This window comes from Cupressus sempervirens, chromosome 3, assembly GCF_028749045.1.
Source record: "Cupressus sempervirens isolate cs-2001-9-10 chromosome 3, ASM2874904v1, whole genome shotgun sequence".
NCBI lineage: Eukaryota > Viridiplantae > Streptophyta > Pinopsida > Cupressales > Cupressaceae > Cupressus > Cupressus sempervirens.
The window spans coordinates 228451476-228460900 of NC_143120.1; the positions used below are offsets into that span (position 1 = coordinate 228451476).

Below are 9425 nucleotides of genomic sequence, written 5' to 3' on the forward strand. Positions count from 1 at the left end.
TATGTATGCCTGAGATAAGCCTAAAACCCAAGGCTTGTCAGAAAAAGGGCCCAACAAGCATGCAAGAGGGTGATGTAGTACTGATGTCATGTTGATGTTAGCACATTATGCAATAAGAATTAATAACCTATTTAGCCATCATAGAAAAAGGACTACCAATGCAATCATGTCAACACAAGATCATGTCCCTCCAGTTTTTATAAATCAAAAATCACCCACCCCCACCCCCCCAAAATGTAAATTTTTGGCACTTTATAATGGAGTGTGCATACAATTGCTAAGTAAGAAAAAGAAAAGTGACCTCTTTTTTTGTTATGATTACAACTTCCAACCCAAAAGAATATAAGATCCATACAAAAAAACACTCAATAATACACTCAACACTAAATAATAATTCATGAATAGTAATTCATGAGAATGAATAATACACTCAACACTAAATCTTTGTTGAGAAACACCAAGGAAGTTGAGACCAAGCGAATTTTCAAACCATTTATGTACAAATTATTCGAGCTTAGTCCCTAATCCATGGCTTCTTCTTCATCAACTCACTCTTTGAAACTGGATGAGAATGCTTTTGGTGAAATGTTATACAATAGAGAAAAGATAGGATCATTTGCATCCCCAAAACTTTATGATGGTTTCATTAACCACCAAGGCCCTGATGTGAAAAATACCCTAGCTCTTGAGCTTTACAAATCTTTTAATAAGGTAGGAATCTAATTGTTTCTTAACTGCAAAGAGATGGAACTAGGCCATCTATTTCCTTCCACAATTCATAATGTCATATGCTCTACATCAGTGCAAATTGCCATTTTCTCTAGAAGATACACCAAATTTGTTTAGTGTTTAGCCTAGCTTGCTCTAATGCTATAAACTAAGAGAAAGATCATCCCAATATTCTATGATGTTCCACCTTTTCACCTCAGATATGTGGAAAAGGGTGTATTTTTTGATTGATTCAATTACCACACAGAGAAGCGCAGGTATCTTGACAAATTTGATGGCGAGAAAGAAGAACTTCATTGTGTTTCATTTGTGTTTGGCTACAAATTCAACCTTAATTATGAGTAAGACATTTTTTTCAGTAAAATAATTTTTGTGTAATTTTTTATCCCAAAATTTTTAGAATGATTTTATTCTAGCCTAGTTAATATGTTGAAATTATTGTTTTCATTGCAAATTTCAAGGAGTCTTGAGACACTACATAAAAATGTGGTTTTGACTTTCCGAAGGGACATAGAAAGGAGAAGACCTTTAGAAATTGCAAGATATCCTACTGGAATTGAAGAATGTTAGGAAAGCTACTTGTGGAAAATGCCTTCCAAATGCCAATTTATAGAGGAAATATAAAATAACGTAAATCTACTTTAGAACATTGAGATGCACAGGAAAAATAAGAATATTGAAAAACAATATGCAGACAAGATATATATAGGAAGCCAAATTTAATTTTGGAAACCCTTTCAAGAAAAACCCACCACCCAAAACCCTTGAGAAACTTTGTATTAAAGTAAACAATTTACATACAACAAACTTTGGTTTCTAGACAGGCTCAGACTGTCTTTACAATAAACCCGACTTTTATAGCCATAACCTCTAAAGCACAATGAATCCTATGACATTTATACACTGCAATTCGTTATGGGATCTGGTGCATTAACTTTCAAGAACAAACGATTACAATCCCAACAGTTACTCATCCATTTGATGGTCACTCTTCCAATCGGTAGTCCCTTCGACATCGAGTCACTCCCTTCGGCCTTTAAAACTCCCTTCGACATCAGGGCCTTAGGCACTCCCTTCGGGCCTCAGTCACATGTAACAACTTTTCCATACTGCTTCATCATACTGAGATGTCACTATGCACATGCCATTCATTGTATGAAATACATATGGTAGACTCTCCTATATAGTGACCTTACTTCCACCGTACATCATGGAGATAGAATGTATGAATTCCACTAGTTTCACCATACACTAAAACATTGCCATCGTACATCATGGAGACGAAATGTATAGACTCCACCAGTTTTACTGTACGATATGGTGGACTCACTGTACGGTGAGGTTCCTTCCACTTTGTCACCTTAACAATCTCCCACTTGACAAAGTACGAAGTTAAGATCAAGATGAGAATACTCATCAAGATATCCAAGTCTCCAACCATATCAAATGAATGCCTCTCAGACTTCCTACATCAACCATTCCAACAAGCACATCTCTAATCACGAGAGATAACACCATCATCTCCATCTGTAAGTTTCCATGAGCACCTACAACTGATCAATCCATGCCAACTTAGAATGAAATATTACAATATAACGAAGTATCCAACAAATGATCAATGTACTCAAAACAAAGAAACTGAACCAAGATCAACAAGTCAAAGTTCCAACCATAGTCTCAACAACATAAGCATAACAACATGATCTCAACAATCTCGACCATAGAGATTACATGCTCCATTTAAACATATCATAACATGTTAAATGAAAACATAAACCACACCCTTATCAAAGACTCCATTGAGCCCTCAAAATTTCAACATCTTTAATCACATGAAGATTAACATCTACAAATGGTACTTCAACAAATGTGAAACGATCCTTCTACAACATTAGAATCTTGCGCCTTCAACATCTACAATATCAATGAAGATCAATTACTTTGTCACTGCTAACAACTCCCACTAAATCGTGGTGTCGAGTTACACATGGCATCTATGTCACTGCCAACAACTCTCACTGTATGGTAGTGCTGAGTCACAGATGACATCGTGACAAACATCTTTCACATGAAGATTGAATTACTCTAACTAGTCATCACCAGATGACCGATTAGCCAAAGCAACACTACTTTCATCTTCATCATCACTCTGAGAAGACTCAAAATCAAAAGAACTCTCCATTTCCTTCTTCTTCTTCTTCTTCTCTTTGAAATCCTTTCGGATATGACTAACCTACCCATAGTTCCAACACTTTTCTTTGGACTTCTTCCCAAAACATTCAGTCTTCATGTCCTTCTTGATTTTGTCCTTCACTCTGCCTTGAACGATGAAAGCCTCCTTACCCACCTTAGAAGATTTCTTCTGCATCTCCTTTGACAAAAGTACAACAACCACTTCATCCATTTTTAATTGGGTGGTAGTACTTCCAATGACCATCACAAGATGATCCCGTGAATCATGCAATGAGCATAGTAGTAGAATGCAATACTCTTCTTCACTAATAGATACACCAATAGATGTCAGTTGTGCAATCACCATATTGAATTCGTTTAAATGATCTACCACATCCATTCCTCCATCCATCTTCAAAGAGTACAACTTCTTTCTTGGGAAGAACTTATTTACCAAGGATTTTCCTTGATAAATATCTCCCAACTTCTTCCATAAAGAATGTGCAGTTTTCTCCTCATGAACATTCAATAGAACAAAACCCACAAGACATAGCCTTATCAATCTTTTGGCCTTTCAATCTGCAAGATCCAGTCTTCTTGCTCCATGCTTAAAGGCTTATTACTAGACATAGCAACCCATAGATAATGATCAACCAATATATCTTCAAATTTAAGTTTCCACAACTCAAAGTTTGTGCCATTGAACTTTTCAATCTTTACCCTCCCTGTACCCGCCATCTCAATTACTAGATAAACACTTTCCATTTACTCCCACTAGAAACAAACTGACATAGAAAACAACCCTACCCGGTAAGGATAATCTAGGCTCTGATACCACTTGTTAGGAAAGTTACTTGTGGAAAATGCCTTTCAAATGCCAATTTATAGAGGAAATATAAAATAATGTAAATCTACTTTAGAAAAAATTGAGATGCATAGGAAAAACAAGAATATTGAAAAATAATATGTACACAAGATAAATACAGGAAGCCAGATTTAATGTGGGAAACCGTTTTGAAAAAAAACCACCACCGAAAACCCCTCGAGAAATTTTGTATCACATAAATAATTTACATACAACAAACTCTAGTTTCTGGATAGGCTCATATTGTCTTTACAATCAACTTGACTTTCACAGCCATGACCTCTAAAGCCGAACAAATCCCACAAACATTTATACACTTACAATTTGTTATGGAATCTAATGCATTAACTGTCAAGAACAAGATGGTTATAGTCCCAATGGTTACTCATCCATTTGACAATCACTCTTCTAGTCGACGATCCCTTCGGCATCGGGTCACTCCCTTTGGCCTCTAGAACTCCCTTGGGCATCAGGGCCTCAAACACTCCCTTCGAGCCTTGGTCACATGTAACAACTTTCTTGTATTGTTTCACCGCATAGAGATGTCATTGTGCACATACCATTCACCGTATGAAATACATCTAGTAGACTCTCGTATATGGTGAATTTACTTCCATCATATAGTGATGTCTTCCACTTGACCTTACTTCCACCGTATGTCATGGAGACAGAATGTATGAACTCCACCAGTTTCACCATACACAAAAAACATTGTCATCGTACGTCATGGGGACATAACGTATGAACTCTAGCAATTTCACTATATACTAAAACATTGTCACCATATGATGACTCACCTCCATTGTATGATACAATGGAATCACCATAAGACGAGGTTCCTTGAACTTTTTCACCTTAACAAAGATTTGGTAGAGGATTTTGAGAGGACATATCGACAAACGGGGGAAAAGGTGAAGTGATTGGCATCTATGGTATGGGAGGGTTTGAGAAGACCACCCTTGCCAAAGAATTGTTCAATCAAAAGTGTTGAAAATTTAGTACAACATGTTTTTTGTTTAATGTGTGAGAATCCAAATTGTCCTCTTTGTAAACAAAGCTTCTTAAGGATCTAGTGTAGGAAAATTCTATGTTTGATAGTATACCTGAAGGATCTAGCTATCTTAGGTCTCATTTTGTAAATAGCCCTTTTGTGAGTTTTTAAATTGTTATCGATGACATAGATCACCTAGACCAGTTGGATGCCTTACTGATCAATGATCTTTTGGTCAATAAATCTGGTAGTTTGGTAATTGTGACAACCCATGATGAAAGAGTTCTGATAAGAGAAGAAATTAATTTTTGTTATAAGATGAAAGAAATGAATGTCTGCCATAGCATAGAGCTCTTTTGTTGGCACACCTTCCACCAATCATATCCAACTAGCAAACATGAAAATTTGGTCAAGAGCTTCATGAAAGAGTGTGGAGGTTTGCCCCTCTCTCTTTAGGTGTTAGGTGGACATGTTTTCAATGATGCCAGTAAGCATTATTGGAGAAAGTGAGAAAAAATTTGATACAAGATATAAAGAAGAAGCTCAGAATAAGATTGGAATCCCTTGACAATGAACAAATCCAGGTATTTATGGAGATTTCAAGTTTTTCATCAACAAACCTAGACATATGGCTTTAAGAATAATGGAAGGATTGGGATGGAACGCTGAGCACACAATTCAGATCTTAATGGATAAATGTCTTGTTGAAGTTCAAGAGGGAAGGAGTTATTGGAATGGTTTTGAATTTGAAAGCATTCCTCTTTTGAGAATGCATACCACTTCCAGGATCTTGCCAGAGAAATTGTAGATTATGAATTGAGCAGTCCTAGTCAGTTGTGGTGCTCCAAGCATCTTTGTTCTTAGGTTTGTTTCTCCTCATGAATTTGTGGTCCATTTATTGTAAGAAAACTCAAGTGCAGAAACAGCTTCCTACACTAATCTCATAAGGAAAGTATGATGCAAATCCTATTAAAATCTTCTTCACTTACAGATTCAATATCATGTAAACAACAATATTGCAGCCAACCATGCATACAAAAAATAGACAGAGAAAGGAACAAATAACACAAGGATTTACCAGTGGGGAAAAACCTTTCAGTAAAACAACCCCACCCCTCTAGAACCTGCACAATGTATTATCTTCAACAAAAGGTTACAATACACTTGCAGTGCAAGATCAACAACGACAACAGAAGACTCCAATAGCAACTCATAGTACCAACAATACACTATCACGCATCGCTTCTCTTCGCAACCCTAAAAACGTTTATAACATGCGCTTCACTTTAGGGCTACTCCCAAAGGTAAACCGTATTAGGGTTTTACCATTCTCCGAGAAAATAGGAACCCCAAAAAAAATTTCCCCCGAACCCTGCTATTCGCTATTGGGGTAGAGTGTACAATACTCAAATATCTTAGTTGCCACATGTCTTCACCTATTATTGAATCTTCCTAACATAGCTCTTATGTGTCATAAGAATCCATCATAACCATTTTAGTCATGATCTCCTTATACACAATTCAAGATGTCGACACATCAACATTATTTGCAAGAAATGCATTTTACAAAACAAATAATAAGAATAGGAATTATACAAGGTTGAGACACCTTATTCCTAACATTTATGACATCAAAAGTTCTTGTTTATATAGGTAGATTGTTGTTCTTTTACTTGGAGTATGACAAAAAAGAAGAAGTTCGACCTTAAATACATGAAGAAAAGGGATTTGAGAACATTCTTGTTGGGATGAGTGGTCATAGTTTTAGGTGCCTTGATTCCATTTTTGACCAGTACACCGCTCTTCAGTTCATATATTTTTTAGGAAATGTAAATGACTGTGAGGATCCAACTTCTTTGTCGTGGCTTGAAATTGACTCAAGTGTGCTAGAAAATCTAGATGAACATGAAAAAATCAAAGGAGAAATCATGTCAAGCTTGCCTTCGTCATAGTTTGTTCCTTTATGCATTCCTCTCCAAAGTTTACGATATAAAAAGTTTTCTCAAGGACATTTCAAAAGATTGTGGTAGAATGATCATCGAGTAATTTGTGTTTCTATATTTGAAATCTAGTTAAAGATGTAAATTGCATTCTGAAAGTAGTTATATTTGTATAAATGTATTTTTGATTGAAAAATAGCTATTTTCAACAAATCAATTTCAAATTTCAGGTTCCTTTGAAGCTGAAAAACCTGATTCTCAACAGAACTAATTTAGAAAAGTTTCCAAATTCATTGGGAATGTTAAGATATTTGGAAGATCTAGTCCTTGAAGGAAGCATAAAATGGAAAGGAAAAGAGTGGAATAATTCCATGAGAATTTAGGGGAATTGTCAGAATTGCTTACAAAGCTTGCTAATCTTAAAAGCTTGGAGTTGAGGGAATTCACAGTAAGTGGGGAATTAAGTTTTAAAAATAGAACGGATTCAACTACTATTGAAACTTCAATGGTCAGCCTTGGAAAAATAGATAGGAGGGATGTGAAACATATATCTAAGATTTCAATTAGTGGAGAGCATCTTGCTAGCCTTAAATTTCTCCATCTGGAATGCATTGAAGGTTTAACTGAAGTGGATTTAGGAGAGGATGCAAGGTTAAACATAGAGGGACGCTCTGAGATAGAAGAGTGGCCAAGTTCTGCATGCCCATTCTACTTGGAGATAATCACCGTTGATGGATGTTGGAAGTTGTAGAAGATCAATGGTATTGAAGAGTTGCAAGGGTTGAAATATCTACATCTTTCAGCTCATACTGAAGCTATATGTGAATGCATTGAAATGTGGAAGGTAGTATAATTGCATTTGTCATTTTGATAGGAGAACAATTATGAATTATTACTTCTTATCGCATTTGTGTTTTGATTGACGTGTTTAGAAGAAAAGTTGTGATACTTTTGTTATTACAAATTTATTTTGCAGATTACAATCAACTTAATTATTCCTCTTTGTCAATGTAGAGATTACCTTTAGGGGTTACTAGTTTAGTTTGAGAAATAAATGTTGATGCACAGGGACTTCAAATTTTTTTGAGTGTGTTATCTTCTATCATCAAACTAGACAGTAACGTTACTAAAATTTCTAGCAATCCCTGGGCAGAATTTGTGGTTCTTACAATAGAACAACATAGTGCAATTATCATATGTTGGAATATTTATTGTTATTTTTTGTCCCGTGAACCTCCAGCACACCTATCCATCAGAAGACACTGCAAGATGCAACAGTGAGAAACATTAAATGTGGTATGTCAGTTTGAATTCAAAAATGAGATGGAGATTTTGTGTGGACAACAAGAGACAAAAGGGGAGAATTTTTTACTCATCAAAAGGAAAATCCCAGACATTCTGAAAGTAAGAAGTGTTCAACAGAGTAGAAACAACAGAAAGAGTTCATTAGATTGTAGCAACAAATGGGTGGATGACTTTTTGAGTTTTGTGAAAGTGAAGTTTTTGTCCTGTATGAGCAGTGATTTCTCCAGGCTTATTATATGCAACCATACATTGCTATAAGTTTGTTTTAAGTATCTTGATATTTTGTTCTTCTAGAGTTTACAATTCATTCTCCAAATTTGTATCAATTTGATTCAGTTAATAGAAAGCAAGTAAGCATACTTGCAAATCTCCAATCTATTGTGTTTCTAATCTTGTCTCTATTGGCACATTTTGCTGTGCATGTTAGTAGTTTTGGCAAAATAAAGGAGAAATAATTAACTCCATTTACGCATTTTTTGGAATGCTGTTGTTTCCCTTCGTATCACTTGACTTGTGTTTGAGCCGAGTAACTCGGTTCCCATTGACCAGGAAACTTGGTCTCTACCTTTGCCGAGTTCCCTATCTACCAAGCTCCCTATGGTGACTGAGAAACTCGGTCCCTATTAGTGCTAACCAACTCGACGCTACTTTTTCTTGACACCTTACCTTGCTGAGCAACTCAACTACTTCTGCAAGTTTTGTGAACTTTAATTTTTTTACATGGTATCAGAGCCATTGGGCCCCACATCTATATGAGTTTGGGCATTTTTCTAGGTGTTGAAGTTTGTTGTGTAGGAGCCATGGTTGGAGATGTAGGAAAGACTTGGCAGTAACCACTATCCTTTAATGGACAAAATGATGACACTTGGGCAAAGAAGATGAGAACCATTATGGTTGCAAATAACTTGTGGGAGTTTGTGATAAATGGGTTCAATTATGTAACCAACCCAACATAATATGCTTCCCTCACCAACAATCAAAAGACTTAGCTGAAGGAGTCAAGAAGAAAGGATGCAAAAGCTTTAAGCTTGATTGAGGCAATCATGACAAAAACATTTTTTTAACAAGATAGCAACAACTAATTATTCGAAGGAAGCATGGGATATCCTTGAGATGAATTTCAAAGGGACTGATACAGTCTATATAGTAAAGCTACAAATGATTCAAAGGGAGTTTGAGAACCTTCAAATGAAGGATAATGAGTTTATTGCAGACTTTAGCTCAAGGATATCTGGTTTGATAAACTAGCTGAAATCAAATGGAGAAGATTATGCAGAGCAGAGAATAGTGGAAAAGATATTGAGAAGTCTGCCTCCTAAGTATGATAATCTTGTGATGACCATGAAAGAGCAAATGATCTAACTATTTTGAAAATGGATGAGTTGATGGGTACACTTCAAACCCATGAGCACTAGATTAATAG

The 9425-nt window shown here is 35.9% G+C and overlaps 1 pseudogene; it reads left to right on the plus strand.

The window, feature by feature from the left end:
* The first annotated feature begins 528 nt into the window (after positions 1–528).
* Positions 529–7978, plus strand: LOC149565674 (TMV resistance protein N-like; annotated as a pseudogene).
* The last annotated feature ends 1447 nt before the right edge of the window (positions 7979–9425 follow it).